We start from the raw sequence: 15,575 nt of genomic DNA, 5'->3' as shown, positions 1-15,575 counted from the left end.
ATGGTTGGGGATGACATGTCAAGGTTAACAGTGGCTGGAAAGGTCTAAGAGTTACAGTGAAAGTGACCATTCAACACAGATAGGCCCCAAGTCAGTTAAGACCTTCTGCATCTGCCCTGATCTTCAAAGCCTTCAAGAAATCACAGAAAAAAGTAGAAAAACATCGAACACTTTTGATGCGGTTGTTTACATTGCCCAATAGATGCAGCAGCAGTCTTTAGCCAGAGAGCTCTCTGTAGTCATTAAAAGACATCCTGCAGACACCTGTAACCCTAGCTATTCAGAAGGCTGAGATCTAAGGATCATGGTTCAAAGCCAGTTTAGGTAGGAGCCTCTTTACCACAAAGCCAGAAGAGGAGGTATGGATTAGATGGTAGAGTGCTAGCCTTGAGTTGAAAAGCTAAGAGATAGTGACCAGGCCATGAGTTCAAGCTACAGCACTGGCTCGTACAATAGATAAGTGAAGAGAGGGAGGGAGGGAGGGAGGGAGGGAGAGAGAGAGAGAAGAGAGAGAGAGAGAGAGAGAGAGAGAGAGAGAGAGAGAGAGAGAGAGAGAGAGAGAGAGAGAGAGAGAGAGAGAGAGGGAGAATAGATAAAATGATCCTACTAGCTGCTTAGTCTGTGGGCTATAGTGCTGCTGGCCTATCACCCTCTTGATGTCATAGCAATGCCTTGTGATAAGAAGTAAAAAGGAAAACATTTCAGTAAAGGAACAGTTGAAATATGTATATATGTCAATACTTATACTTAAATATAAAATTTGAACGTGTATATTCATGAACATATGTATATGTTCATGTTTATACTTGTATATATAAAATTTGAATATATGTTACTCATGTATAACAAGCATTGTATCAAAATGCTAATGCATTTTTAATCTCAAAGCAGATAGAGTCAGCAAAGATGTTCAAGGAAATGTAATAGTTGACTGCTGTGTGGCGATCTATCTAGCTCTATGTATTTATATGCTACTATCATATATATATATATATATCCATACCTCTACTTCTCACTTTTATATACACAGAAATATCAGATATTTAGCCATATAATATATATATGATTAAATAAATCTTCAGAATATGAAAAGGAATGAAAATATGGGAGAAAAGTCAGTGCAGAAGAAAATTAAATGATCATATTAAATTTTCCAGAAACTTATAAATACAATAGGTCCAGAGACCACATTGATCATTTTGATGCACTAGTAAAACTGAGTATGAAGTAAATACTATAAACCTTATTTAATTCAAAGTATTTCAGGACACATATACCATCACTACTTTTGCTTCTTTAACAAGAGAAAATGAATATGTTTTCATGAATAAGTGTATGTGAATATAATTCCAGAATTGGACATGGAAAATTATAATTTTACAGAATGTATATGACATACACTGATGACTAATCAAGTAAGTCAATACAACTTTATATCAGAATATATTTAGAGTGTATATAACTATATGGTCTTATAAAAATCAGAGAAGAAACTTATTTGCAATTTTTTCCTATTTTTATCTGTTGTAGGAATTGTTTTCAAGTATTATGTACATGTGATCAGACACTTTCTGCTTAAGCAAATATAACTCTAAGAATTGTTTTGTACAGCTGAAATTGATAGGAAACTTTTTGCCTACCTAAAATTTTCCTACCTGATACTTTTATGTTTTGATCCTATTATTGCTCTATAAAGCTTCACAGAAATAGTTTGACATGTGAAAAAACAATTTATTAAAATATTCATGTGAACTGGGCATGTAGCACACACTTGTAATCAAGGCAAGCACTCTACAACTAGGCCAAACTCCCGGCCCTCTCTTTCTTTTTGCAAGTTGAGAACAAGAACCTATAAGTTGAGTAAGGAATTTGGATTTTGATTTCGACTGGACTTGACTTTTTATGCCTGAATTGAGAATATTCACAACTAAGAACATCTGAAAAAAAATGTGAGATGTGTTCCTGGGGAGAAAGAGCTTAAATTTAAGCAAAAAAGATTGTATAAGACATCAGAAAAATGCTGATATGAAAAAATGAAGTTATTTTTGTCATTTTAACCCACTGAAATCAATTTGTCAACAAATTACCTAATGTGTATTTTTATTTATAAAAAGCTGGAAAATAGAATATTTTCGCACATGTTCTCATTTTCCTTTTTTATTCATTTAGGTTTTTGGGTTTTTTTGCCAGTCCTGGGCTTGAGCTTAGGGCCTGAGCACTGTCCTTGGATTTTCTCAAGGCTAGAGCTCTACCACTTGAGCCTCAGCACCACTTCCGGATTTTTTCTATGTATGTGGTACTGAGGAATTGAACCCTGGTCCTCGTGCATGGTAGGCAAGCACTGTACCACTAGGCCAAACTCCCAGTCCCTATTCATTTAGTTTTAACTAATGCATAAAACAGAAATTTTAGATACTAGTATGTTTATGACATATTTATATCTATTGTATAGTTTTAAAAGCAGCATAAACATTTGCCACCTTAAATATATATCATTTATGAGTAAAAACATTCAAACTCTGTTCTTCAACCTTTTGAAATATGTAGTATATTATCATTATTTATACCCATTTTCCATTAGATAGCACACTAGGATGTTTTATTCCTAAGTGCAATTTAATACTCATTGATAAATCTCTTGCTATCCCTTCTTCTTTTATTTCTTTAAAATAAATTCTGTTGTGTGCATGTATATGTACAGCATAATGTTATATGGTGCATATAGGCAGTAAAATAGTGAAGAATAACTTGGCTATCGTCTTTTTTTCATATATTTTTATTGTAATTTATAGAAAGGTTCCATTATATTCACCAGATAGAAGGTGCATTACTTCATGTCCATTGATACCCTTTCTCATGTCTTGGGCCCCATTGCCCTCCCCCCACCCCTGCCCCTCATCTTGATTTCCTCCCTTGCAGTTTTTATTGATACTTGTTCTGGGCTTGAACTCAGAGCTTGATTGCAGTCCCTGAGCTCTTCTGCTCAAGACTAATGCTCTGCCACTTAGGCAGAGCATGTTCTACTTCCAATTATTTTGTGGTTAATTGGAGATACTAGTCTCATGAATTTTTCCTGCCTAGACTGGCTTCTCAGAGCTCAGCCTCCTGAATAGCCAGGATTATAGGTGAGACCCTCTATTGAAGCTGTGGCTTCTATAGTAATGTTTAATGACAAGAGCTGCTAAGATGTAGTTATTACACAAAAATCTAAGGAAATACAATCTAAAATATTAGTTCTCATACACGAGATCTATATAGTTGTTCATTCTGGATATCAGCTATTTTGTATCCTTTGAACTACATCTCCTAAAATGTGAAACCTTACTACCTCATGGTTCTCTTTTTGTGCTGTTGTGGATTATACCCAGGGCTCTGCATATGCCAAGCATTCATTCTACCACTGAGCTATATACCAGCCTAGCTACCCTTGTAGAATATGTCAAAATACTAGTTTTTATATTGCCATAGTTTTATTATAGTTAATACGTAAATTTGGTTACTGATTTCTTCATAATGTATTCAATCACAAACTACATTAAATATCTGAAAAAGTTACTTCAATAGGAATACCATAATTTACCATATTTCAATTAATTCTCTTTGTCAGACCCAGTATCCTGCAGACTTCATTTGTGACTGTTATTTACTCATTATGCAAACTTAGCTAGTGGATTAAACAGCATTAAATGTGTTTAATTATCAGTAAAATGAGAGAATCAATTATATAGAGATACATATACCCAATAGCTTTCAGAACAATAAATCAGCAATATATGTTGTGGTGATGATGATTTATTGCTATTATTTCATTTAGCACTTCTTTTCATATATATATATATTAAAAACAAAAAAGGGCAAAAGAATTTAAAAGCATATATATATATATATATGGAGTTGCCACCTAACAAAGCAGTTTATGACTATAATGCATTTTGATCACTTGCCCCTTTCAACATTTTCCCCACCCCTCCTAAACTATGCTTTCCCTTATTTTTTCAATTTTGTAGTATACTTTCTTCCCTTTTAAAATGATATACCTTTACATAGAATTTTACTGTTTGTAAAGCCTATCCATATCTGATATTTAACTTGAACATTTTAGTAATTTCTTAAAATATACTGCTAATGAGTTTAAAGATGGGAAATAATTAAATTAGCTTCTCTAGGTTCACTAAATGTAAACAGTAGCATCAGGGAATAAGGCAAAAAACTTTTTTTTTTTTGCCAGTCCTGGGCTTGAGCTCAGGGCCTGAGCACTGTCCTTGGACTTTCTCAAGGCTAGAGCTCTACCACTTGAGCCTCAGCACCACTTCCGGCTTTTTTCTATGTATGTGGTACCGAGGAATCGAACCTGGGTCTTCATGCATGCTAGGCAAGCACTTTAACCACTAGGCCAAACTCCCGGCCCCGGCAAAAAAACTTTTGATTGATAGATTAATGTTTGGCTTTAACACCTCCTTATAATTTTCTTTCTTCTCTTGAATATGTGCCAGATGTCTCCATCACTACTGGTAAAGAGGTCCCCGATGTAAAAAAAAAAAACAAAAAAACATTAAGCATCAGTGTGATCAGGTCATCTTTGACTGGATAGCTTGACGAGTATCCTCAACCATAAATAGCTAGCATAATTTCTGCCCCATATAATTTGGAGGGAAATTATGAGACTACCTGGAAAGCACAAACCTCTATGAATTTCTGTAGCTTTTTTTCTTGCTAATTTGAAGAGTTTTATTGCTATTATTATTGTTGTTGTCAATTATTTAAAAACTTTTTATTGTAAAAGTGATATGCAGAGAGGTTACATTTACATAACTAGGCAATGGGTACATTTCTTGAACAGTGTCACCCCTGCCCTTGTTTTCTCACAGTTCTTCCCTTCGGACCCCCTCTCTCCCCCATAAGTTACATAGTTGATTTTAACATAATGTCTAGTGAGTATCACTGCTGCATTTGTTCATCCTTTGTCCCTCCATTTCTGTGTTCCCCTTACCCTCCCCCAAACAGATGAACTTGCATACAAGGCAAAGGTACAAAAATCAAAAACAGCAACAAAAGAAGGAAAACAAGACAAAAACAAAAAGCAAAATAACAAATAAAACCCATGTTTCCATGTATTGGAGTTCATTTCAACAAACATTATTTTATACAGTCATTTGCAACTAGTTATTGAGCCTTTGTGATCCTCTTCTTAGAATATCCTCCTTTTGTCTCACTGTGCGAATATTTAGAAACCAGAAAAAAAATGATATTGCACCATACATAAGGAAATGGAAAATATTGGGAAAAAATATACTAAGTGAAGAAAGCCAGAACCAAAGAAACACAGGTTGCAATGGTTTTCCCCATTTGTAGTAGTTAGTTTGTGCCTATAACTCTACAAGTAAACACAGTGGATGGTAAAAATATTACATTTGGCAGATAATTTCTTTGATGTTATGCAATCACTGTACATCTCACTCATGATGGGTACTGAGTGACTCTTGCTATTACTTTTATGTGGTTTATAGTTAGGATGTTGGAAAAATAAGAGAGAAGAGTGGAGCATTTTGGATTTCAGATTAGGGATGCTCAATTGGTAAAATTTGCAAAGTCCTGAAAAAGTCTGAAATCTGAAACACTTCTGGTTCCATGCATCTTTGATAAATAACTATAGGTTATATAGTATAGTAACTAAACAACTGACAGAATATGTTTTTTTTGTGGTTGGTAAGATTTTGTTATTGATTTGCAGGGGTTATCATATTGTTGCTGAGAAAAACTAATTTATGCTTTATTGTTCTGACTCAAAACTTTCCCTCACATTTTCTTTTTTTGTGCCAGTCCTGGGACTTGAACACTGGCTTTGGGGGGGGGTAGTTAAATAGAGATAAGAATGTTACATGCTTTCCTGCCTGGGCTGGCCTCCAACTGTGATCCTCAAATCTTAGCTTCCTGAGTAGTTAGAATTATAGGCATGAGTCACCAGTACTGAGTAACGCGCGCGCGCATGCGCGCGCGCGCGCGCGCGCGCGCGCGCACACACACACACACACACACACACACACACACACACACACACACTTTTAAATAACACTTTTTAATTCCTATTCTTTTTCTATAATACCGCATGCTAATCCTAGAGAAAGTGCATTGTGCTCTCAAAACACAAAATAACCTTAAGGGAACAAAAAGCATTTTGTAGAATTACCGAGCTCAAGCATGTCTCTGTTCTACTTGTTGATTCTTCACAGGGAATTTGAATTAGGCACTACTAATACTTCAAGTAAGTCTCTAAGCCTAGAAATTTGTTTTTTTTCTTTTTCTTCTTCCCTGTCAAATATTCCACTCCATGCACTTAGTTTATCACCTCTGTGCTGCACTAAAGACCCTGTGTATACTCTCATGCTTGGGTGAGTGGCAAGCTGAGAAACAGAGATCAACTTAGATATGTACTAAGAGAGTAAAGAAGCTTTTGGGATACTTCCTGAATCTTGCCACACAGGCAGACACCTATTTTCCTTTTGTCTAAGGCTAACTATCCAGTTAGAGCAAACTGCTTATTTTTAGTAAGCAATAAGTGGCATTTCACTTATGTACACCAGTGACCTTCACCTGGTTAAAAATGTTATCTGTGAAAGTGATGATTTGCCAAATAATGTGTGCATGGTGTTTTCCTTCCTATATGAGAAAAATGTAAAGTGAGAATTTTTCAGCCGCAGTCTGAGTGTGGATACTTGGCTACTCCCATTGAGGTCTGTAAAGGAAGGAAAAACCTGCTGCTACATGCTATTAGTATCTATGTTCAAATCCAACGTTTCACATCTTGAAGCTTTACATTAACACTTACGAAAAAATAAGAATGACTTATTGCTTAAAATTAGGTTTTGTTTTAGGAGGATCAGATAGGATCCCGTATGACAAAGCCCTCAGAGTAGCACAGAATCCATCCACTACCTTTGATGACAGGCATCAGAGGAGACCTAAAAGAGTCTCATTAAAGAGACTTCTTTCTAATGTTGCCCTTCAATTCTGAGTCCATTAGGATAGGAAGGAGAAATAGATGAAATAGATACAATATTTATCGATTTAAAGATCTTTTGTCCACAAGATATAGCATCTGTCTAAGTAATGGATTTCTGTACAATCCCAGAAGCAATCGTGCACATTATAGTCAGTTCCACTTCATTACCCAGTTATTTTGTATCTTCCCAGGCTGTTAGTCAAATCACCCCGCTGCCTAGCAAGTTTCTGATTAATCTGGATTTTTCTAATTACCCTGCAGTCACAGTGGATTGAACCGAACTGCTTTTTGTGTTCTTTTACTGTGAGGTTCAAATCAGTTTCCATAGAATCTAGTGCAAAGGCATTACCATTGTTTCCCTGATGATATGTCTTTCCATGGAAACAGTAGCAAAACTGTGTTTTAATTCTGCCTCATATAATATTTCTTTCAGGCATATACCTTTCCTCCATAAAGAATGAGACTATATTGCAGCCGCAGTGACAGAACTGGAGAAAAAAAGGATTAAGGAGGTTGCATACAGTAGAATAATAAAATAAACACTAAGGGTCAAGCTCTAACTTCAGTTCTAAGCCTAGAAAGTTCTGGTGATTATCTTGTAAGAAGCAATACTGCCATCTGGCTGTGTAACATAAAGAAACTATCAATGCTTTCTTTTTCTAACTAAATCCTTCTGATAAGTCAACCTACTCCCTCATTTGTACATTCTGTAGATATAATCTTGGAATTCTGGAAGGTTTCTATATTATCTCTAGGAACACAAAGGACTACAGCATAAAAACACAATGATCAGGCTTAGTGCCAGTAGCTTACTCTTGTAATCCTAGCTACTCAAGGGGCTGAGATCTGAGGATCATGATTCAAAATGGGCCCAGGCAGGAAAAAAATCCTTAAGTTTCTTGTCTGCAGTTAATCAGCAAAAATCTAGAAGGGGAACTGTGGCTCAAGTGGTAGAGTGCTAACCTTGTGCATAAAAGCTTGGGGAAACCACCTAAAACCTGAGTTCAGGCCCTAGGACCAGTGCACACTCACAGGCATGCAAACATACACACACACACACACACGCACGCACGCACACACACACGCACGCACACACACACGCACAGTTCAATTAGCTACTTGGAAATGTTCTCAATGACCATGCAAGGTATCATTTAGAGTACATGAAGATTCAATACAAAATTAAATTCTTTTAAGAGGCAGCTTAAAGATGGTTTTTGCTGGGCTAGACAAAAGCTACAATTAAAAGCCAGGTAAAAACTGGGTGTCCCACCCCTCACTTAGCATCACTGTCTTTTTTCTGAGCCATTCGGTCTGGCAATCACTTTAGCTTTATGAAGGACAGTTTTTCCTAATACTCATCCTGTGACAAAAGGCAAATTGCCCTTAAGACAAGCAACGCACTTCTATAAAGCTATTTTCTTATCATTTTGTTTTAAAATACAAAAGTATTCCCAAGAGAATAGCCAACAATTCTGGACAGACAACCTGCACAGCCAGAGACTGGCTTCTTGCTCTTCTGAAGTGTGAAGCCATAGCAACTTCTTTGGATCCACTCCAGAGACTAAAACTAAGATAATAGCCAACCACAACGACTTTTTGCCTGTAACTTAGGACTATTTTAACTGTGGATACCTTTCTCATCTCTTTCCCCCAGGTCCCTGTTTATTTAAAGCTAAGGTAAATAGCTTAGAGCTGAAAATGGCTGAAGATGTATTGAAGTGCTATCTTCCCATGGTTGTCATGTAATAAAGTCTTTGTTTTTTGCCCTTCTGTACATTTAGTTATTTGGCATGGAGTGGCCAATCCCAACATATAGGACAATTGGAATTTGGGCCTACGTCCTAAAATTTTCATTTTCAAATCACAGGGTAATGTTACAGTGCAAGTCTTCTATTTCAGTGATCTCTGAAACATTACCTGAGTCCTGATTCACAGCTCTAATTCCTATTCAAATTGTGCATAAACTTTGGGAAAGAGAAACTAAGGAGATATTAATGTATTGGTAATTATTTTAGCATTCAAATTTAATTGGAAGAATCATTGTCAGTTTTTACTACCTTGAAATTTCTAAACCCTAAAAATGCCATTTGCCAAAAAAACATATCTTCTGCCATTAGCCCATTGCGAATTTGCCTAACCATGTCTTTAATGCTGTGACTTTTATTCTGGAATTCTGCAAATCTTTTCTCTGTGATTGGTAATGGTTCCCACAAAATCCTACAGTGGAAGTAGATTTGACGAATATAATTTCATACCCCTTATCAAAATCACTCCAAACCTGCTGCAGTGGCTTTGTAATGCATGGTTGACTTGGCTAACCTGAATTACATTTTTGCAAAGTTCCTTTTCTTGTAGTATGGTTTTAGTTAGCCTTAAGAGTGATCTGTGTGAGATTCAGAAAGCTGAAGTAAAGCAGTACCTAGATTTACTTTGTATGTTTTATGTAAGTTGAAACCTGTCCTAGTGCAAACATATCTGTGCTGGTTCATTTGTTAATATGGACAGGACAGGAGGTAGGCCCACAGCCACTCCAGTTTTCACTGGAGCTTTTGCTTCAGCTCTTCAGATTGAATTAGGGGTAACTGCAGATTTATGGCCAGAGTATCAGTTTCTTGAGGTGAAGTTAAACATGTGGAGACAGGGAGAAGCTAGTGTTGGTTCTTGTAATACAAATAAAGGATACAGCTTACAGATTGCCATGTTCAGCTTGCCCCCCACTTGACAGCCATCTTGGATTCTGATTCCATACCCCGTACCTGGAGTCACAGATCCCAGGCTCAGCACCAAACACAGAAGAAACAACCAAACTAAACCCGACAATTAGATAAGGTCAGATTTCATTGTAAATACTTCTGTTTCTTCCTTTGAACCCTGACTGACCCACTTGTCATGTTTATGTTCTTAGCAGACCTGAGGAAAATTGCAGCTTGAATTAAGAACTAAGAGCTTGCAACTGGAACTAGGAGTACCTACCTAGGCACTGAGATATGAGGAACCTAAGTTTGGAAATGTGATGAAATGAGACTAAACAGGGATGTATGGCATTGAAATTAAATATTTGTTTTGGAAATAATAGAGAATTGGCTTAAATTTTTATTCTTGGCTTTTATTCCTGTGTTTCATTATAGTGAACTGCTGTTTCTTAAAATCTCTTAACTAAAGCTGTTAAGTTAGCAGCAAAGTTAGCATAATTTGGGCCACTTCCTCATATTCATGGAAGAACAAAGACATTACTCAAATAGCTTTTCAGTGGACTGATGTGCTGTGGCCAGAGAAACCACATTAAAGAACTAAATTGCCTTGTTGGTCCAAAAGTCACATTTTAGGTCTGATCACTCCTTCATTAAAGAAACATGTCACCTACTATGCATTTGGTACCAAACTATGTTTCGTGATATTATATTCAGCAGTGAATGTGGCAAGCAGCCTTTGCCCACACAGAGATTTCCAAGGAATTATTATACAGGTGACTAAAATAGAATTGGAAAAAGTACTACAGTGGAAAAAATAGGGCATTTTAAGAGCACATGGAAGGGGAACAAAACTAATAAAAAGATGAGGGGAGGGCCAGGAGTTTGGCCTAGTGGTTAAAGTGCTTGCCTAGCATGCATGAAGACCCAGGTTTGATTCCTCGGTACCACATACATAGAAAAAAGCCGGAAATGGTACTGGGGCTCAAGTGGTAGAGCTCCAGCCTTGAGACAGTCAATGGACGGTGCTCAGACTCTGCACTCAAGCTCAGGACTGGAAAAAAATAAAGAATTCATAAAAAAGAAAAAAGATAAGGGGAGTGTAAGAAAGGTTTCCTTATGCCATGGCAATTCAGTCGAACCTAAAAGACTTCAAAAATATAATTTGTGTTGTATAAAGATGACCCAACTGTGCATGCAAAGATGGCATTATCAGTTGAGGACAAAAATAGTGAATCACAGAGAATATGTAACATTCTCTGATATGAGGAGAAATGCAGAGGAATAAACTAAAGCAATAGTAGTGGGATGAGGAAAATAGAACGTATTTGAGTGATATTATTATGTTGTGCTTAATTTTTCAGTTCTCTGCAGTGTTATGTGGATACATATTGATATGCTTCTCAGCCACTTTGAAATTAGGCATAGTCACGTAGCTTGATGGGTCAATAGGATATAGTACTTATGCGATGTGAGTGAGCTTTGGTATGTAATTGGACTATTTGGCTTGGCCTTCTTGGGTGGCTGAAATCTTCATTGAAAAGAACTACTTCTCAGGCGGTGGCTCTCCCTTTGTTCTTAGCCTCAAATTCTGTGCAATAAATCTAGATAAGAATGCAGACTTGCAGTCTGAAACAGTTGTCTAAAAACTCCAAATACTGGTGTTTATGAGAATAAATTTTTATCATTGGATACCCCTTAGTTTAGGAGTAGTTTATTATGTTTCATTATTGTGATAATCAATATTTGGATATAGAGATCAGTGGAATATGAATATTTAGAACCATACAGGGATTAATACTGATAGATTTGTGAAATGTGTAACTGAGGGTACAGTAACATTATTCTCCTATGAGAACAAAAAGAGGAACATCAGGATGGTGAGAAGGAAATTGTGATTTTTAGATCTTTGGAAGGATTTCATATGAGCTACTTGACTGACAAACAGCTAAATGATTATATCTTTGGGTTTTTTTTTGTTTTTTGTTTTTTTGTGGGTTTTTTTTTTGTGGTCATGAAGCTTGAACTCTGGGCCTGGGCACTGTCTCTGAGCAATTCAGATTAAGTCTAGCACTCTACCACTTGAGCCATATCGCCACTTCCAGGTTTCTGATGGTGAATTGGAGATAAGAATCTCATGGACTTTCATGCCTAGGCTGGCTTTGAACCATGATCCTCAGATCTCAGCTTCCTGAGTAACTAGGATTACAGGCATGAGCCACTGGCACCCAGCTGTGATTACATCTTATATGGCTTCTCTGGAGCCCTGGCCGCCTATAAATGATATTTAAGTAGGGTGTTTAAGCAGCCAAGGTCTCTGTAACAAATGAAGTTTGTTTATATGATGTTTCTTAAACGACATTTCAGACATTTTGAGTTAAGAGCTATTAATATCTAGGTAAAGGCTGAAATTATAAAAGAGGATAAGAGATTTTGGGGGGGAGATACTAGGGTTTGAACTCAGGGCCTTGGTTTGCTAGGTAGGAGTTCTGTTACTGAGCCACAGTAACAGATGAGGTTTTGCAGATGAAAAGAATGAAATACACACTCTTAGAGGATCCCAGTACTTAAGGACTAGACACCAAAATGGAAGACTACAAGATGTTGAGGGGGGGGGGGAATGAGAAAAATAGGAGGAAAACTAATGGTGAGCAAATTTTCAGAAGCATCTTGAGAGATAATTTCAGACACAAAAGGTCAGTTTACCTCTTCAAATTTTCTAAAGTAGGATAAAGAGTGAAACTATTTTAACTCAAAATGATTAGCTTGCAAATAGTTGTTACTTTAAAAACATGCACAAGAAACTTAACCTGACTCAGGATTGTGGGATTATCATGGAGAATTTTACAAAGAAATCTTAAAAGCTATCTCAAAGAAAAGTATAGCAAATATCTGGAAAATATTAAAAATTAATACTGAGAAGGGGTATTTCTACCAGATTTTAAAATATATTTTAGAAATATAATTATGAAGACCATATTACTATGGGGTACCTAAGGTTCATGATAATAATCTTGTGTTTCAAAGCAAGAGTAGGAAAAAGATTCCGAATCTAACCTAATCAGCAACAAGCCAAGCAGGAGGCAAGGCTTAAGTTCAAACCCTGGTACCTTCAAAAACTAAATCAAAACAAAAATGTATTAGTGCAAGATGGACATACCAATGAAACATTCATTTGTGTGAAGAGTTTGACTAAGATGGAAGAACAACTAACATAAAGTTACATATAAAATTCACCGTTCAAGGTACACATATAAGCTGATATTAGCAAAATATTTAACACATGAAACTGTTTACAAAATCTCATTTTTTTGAAAAAAGAGAAAAATCTGTTTCATGTCACTTTTTGTCATTCTATAGCATATATTTGTCAGAAACGCATGCATTTCCAAAAGAGAATATATCATATGGTTCAATTTATGTGCTTATAATGCTTAACTGTTATCTTTGGGTGATAGGAGAAATATATCAGTTTGGGTAAGTGTAAACATTGTAGCTTTTTAAAATATCCATTATATTCATCATCCATGAGATTTCCGGTGGTCGTAAATGAAGTTTGAGTGGACAATTAAAAGAGATATACAGATTGAAACGTGTTGATGAGTGGCAAAAATGGAGTTCATGGATCAGCGGAAGACACTGATTTAATGTACAATGGCTACCTGGTTAAGAATAACCTTTAAAAATGTTTGTGGTATTTGTCATCAAGAGTGAATGGAGCAATTCACCATTTATCTCAAGATTCTAGCCAGAACTTCACAGAAGGGGTAATTAGGCAAGGCCTTTTGAGCAGCCAGTGTCGCTGTATCAAAACAAATGTACTCTACTTGCAGAAAAATCATTCAGGTCACCCATAAGAAACTCTTAATTTCAACTGATGCACTTCTAAAAATACTGATTTTTCTGATTCAGCTCTTCACTATTCAATAGCAAGTGAACAAAAACAAATCACTAGAACAGTAAGAAGCATAAAGATACTTCAATAGGAAGTAAGGAAACAAAGAATAGAAATCGTAGGAAAATATTAACTTCGAGATGCTGACGCTAGTCAATATCAGAGATGAAAGGTCACTTAAGCAGAAAGGGAGCATCAGACAAACCACTAGTCTGGAAACAGATCAGTGTTGTTATTACAGTTTAGAGTTTGAAATCTGCAAGGCAGCCCAGGCAGACTAGAAATTCAGATAGGATTTCTAAGTTGCAGCCTTGATACTGAATTCTCTCTTCCAGAAATCTTAGTATTTGTTTTGTATTCTTATTAAATGAGATCAACCACAACAGAGAGTAATGTGCTTCACTCAAAATCTACTGGTTTAAATGTTAATTACATGTATCAACACACACACACACACACACACACACACACACACACACACACACCACTTTGTTCACGCTAGAGGTGTGGCTGAAGTGGTAGAGCCATAAGCATACAAATACAACACTGAGTTCAAGCCCTTGTCCTAGAAAAAGAAAAGGAAACGTCCAATCATCTTGACTGATGTTTGATTAAAAGATTCAGCATCATAGTCTTACCTTGCATTGGAAATGAGAAATGGGAAATCTAGACTTGGAAATAAGATGTTGCTACTAACTGGGAGAAGAAATAAAGAAGAGACAGAGGCTCGAGTGGAAATTGATGAGTTTGTTTTTTATTAAAATATCCATGAACAAATCATAGTTTGATTTGTTTTTAAAATTTTGTGAGTATATTGGAGTTTGGACTACCTGATCTGGAACTTTGCATGGCATAGTTAGTATTTGGAACTGGAAGTGTAGATGAAGTTACCTTGGAATAATTGTAGTCTAAAAAGAATAATGGATTGGATATGGCAAAATGATACAGCTACTGAGGAAATTACAGGAAACATGGTAGGATAAATAGAAGATTCAGGACAGGATATTGACTTGAAACCTGGCAGAGAGCGTTATGTTACTCAAATGTAGTTTCACACTATACCTTATTAGACATGAAGAAATTTCCATTTTTCAGGTACCTTGCAGCTGGATAGGAGATACAATCATTTCTTGCCAATGAAACGGTAAAGGAAGTGGTTGGTGTGTCTTAAAGAAGAAGCTTCTTTCAGACTTCTGGTCTCTCTTTTATGCCTATGCCTAAGTGAGCAGGTACGGCTCAGAGTAGGGAACACATGTCACCCTGAATGCCAGAGAGACAATATGAAACAAATTCTTAATGCCCTTCCATTACCTATACCTACCCTGTCCCTGAGAAATAAATCTTTTGTGGCAAGATGCCAACATTTTAGGACTAATTTGTCACTCCTCCATGACTCATTTTATTTTTGGCTCAGATAGAAATTGAGGCAGTAGCAAATTTAACAAAGGAGAGACTGTTCCTATCTATATTCTGAGATGTAGAATTTTTTCCATCAAGAGTCGAAAAGATTTTTAAGGTCTATCAATTACGACAATCTGATGGAGAATCCATATTATCCTTTGGCTTTAACTAGCAAGTGTGCTAATCAGATCAATGGAATAGTTAACATGAACTCAAAATTAGCATTGCAACATACATGTATGTTACAGTATAATTTTCTTATAGCTAGATTAAAATCTTATTTCCTTATAGTTAGCTTAAAAAGACCAGTTTTACTATTTTCTCCTCAGTCCAAGCAGATCTAAATTTATAAGGAACTTTTAATCTCTGTATTTAGTCTTATAGTTGATTGAATTCTGGGTAAAACTGTTAGAAAGAAATAATAAAGAAGCTTAGGTTCCTAGGTCAGTCATCACAGCCTATTTAACCTACAATGTGATTGAACTAGGGACATTTTTTTCCTCATAGTTCAGACTTTGTGTTACTGATTCTAGCCAATAATAATTCAACTTAGTATCATTTTATATAGAGAATAGTGGCAGAGTAA

The sequence above is a fragment of the Megascapheus bottae genome, chromosome X (genome assembly GCF_031878675.1).
Source record: "Megascapheus bottae isolate mThoBot1 chromosome X, mThoBot2.hap1, whole genome shotgun sequence".
NCBI classification, from domain to species: domain Eukaryota; kingdom Metazoa; phylum Chordata; class Mammalia; order Rodentia; family Geomyidae; genus Megascapheus; species Megascapheus bottae.
This window is presented reverse-complemented; position numbering follows the sequence as displayed.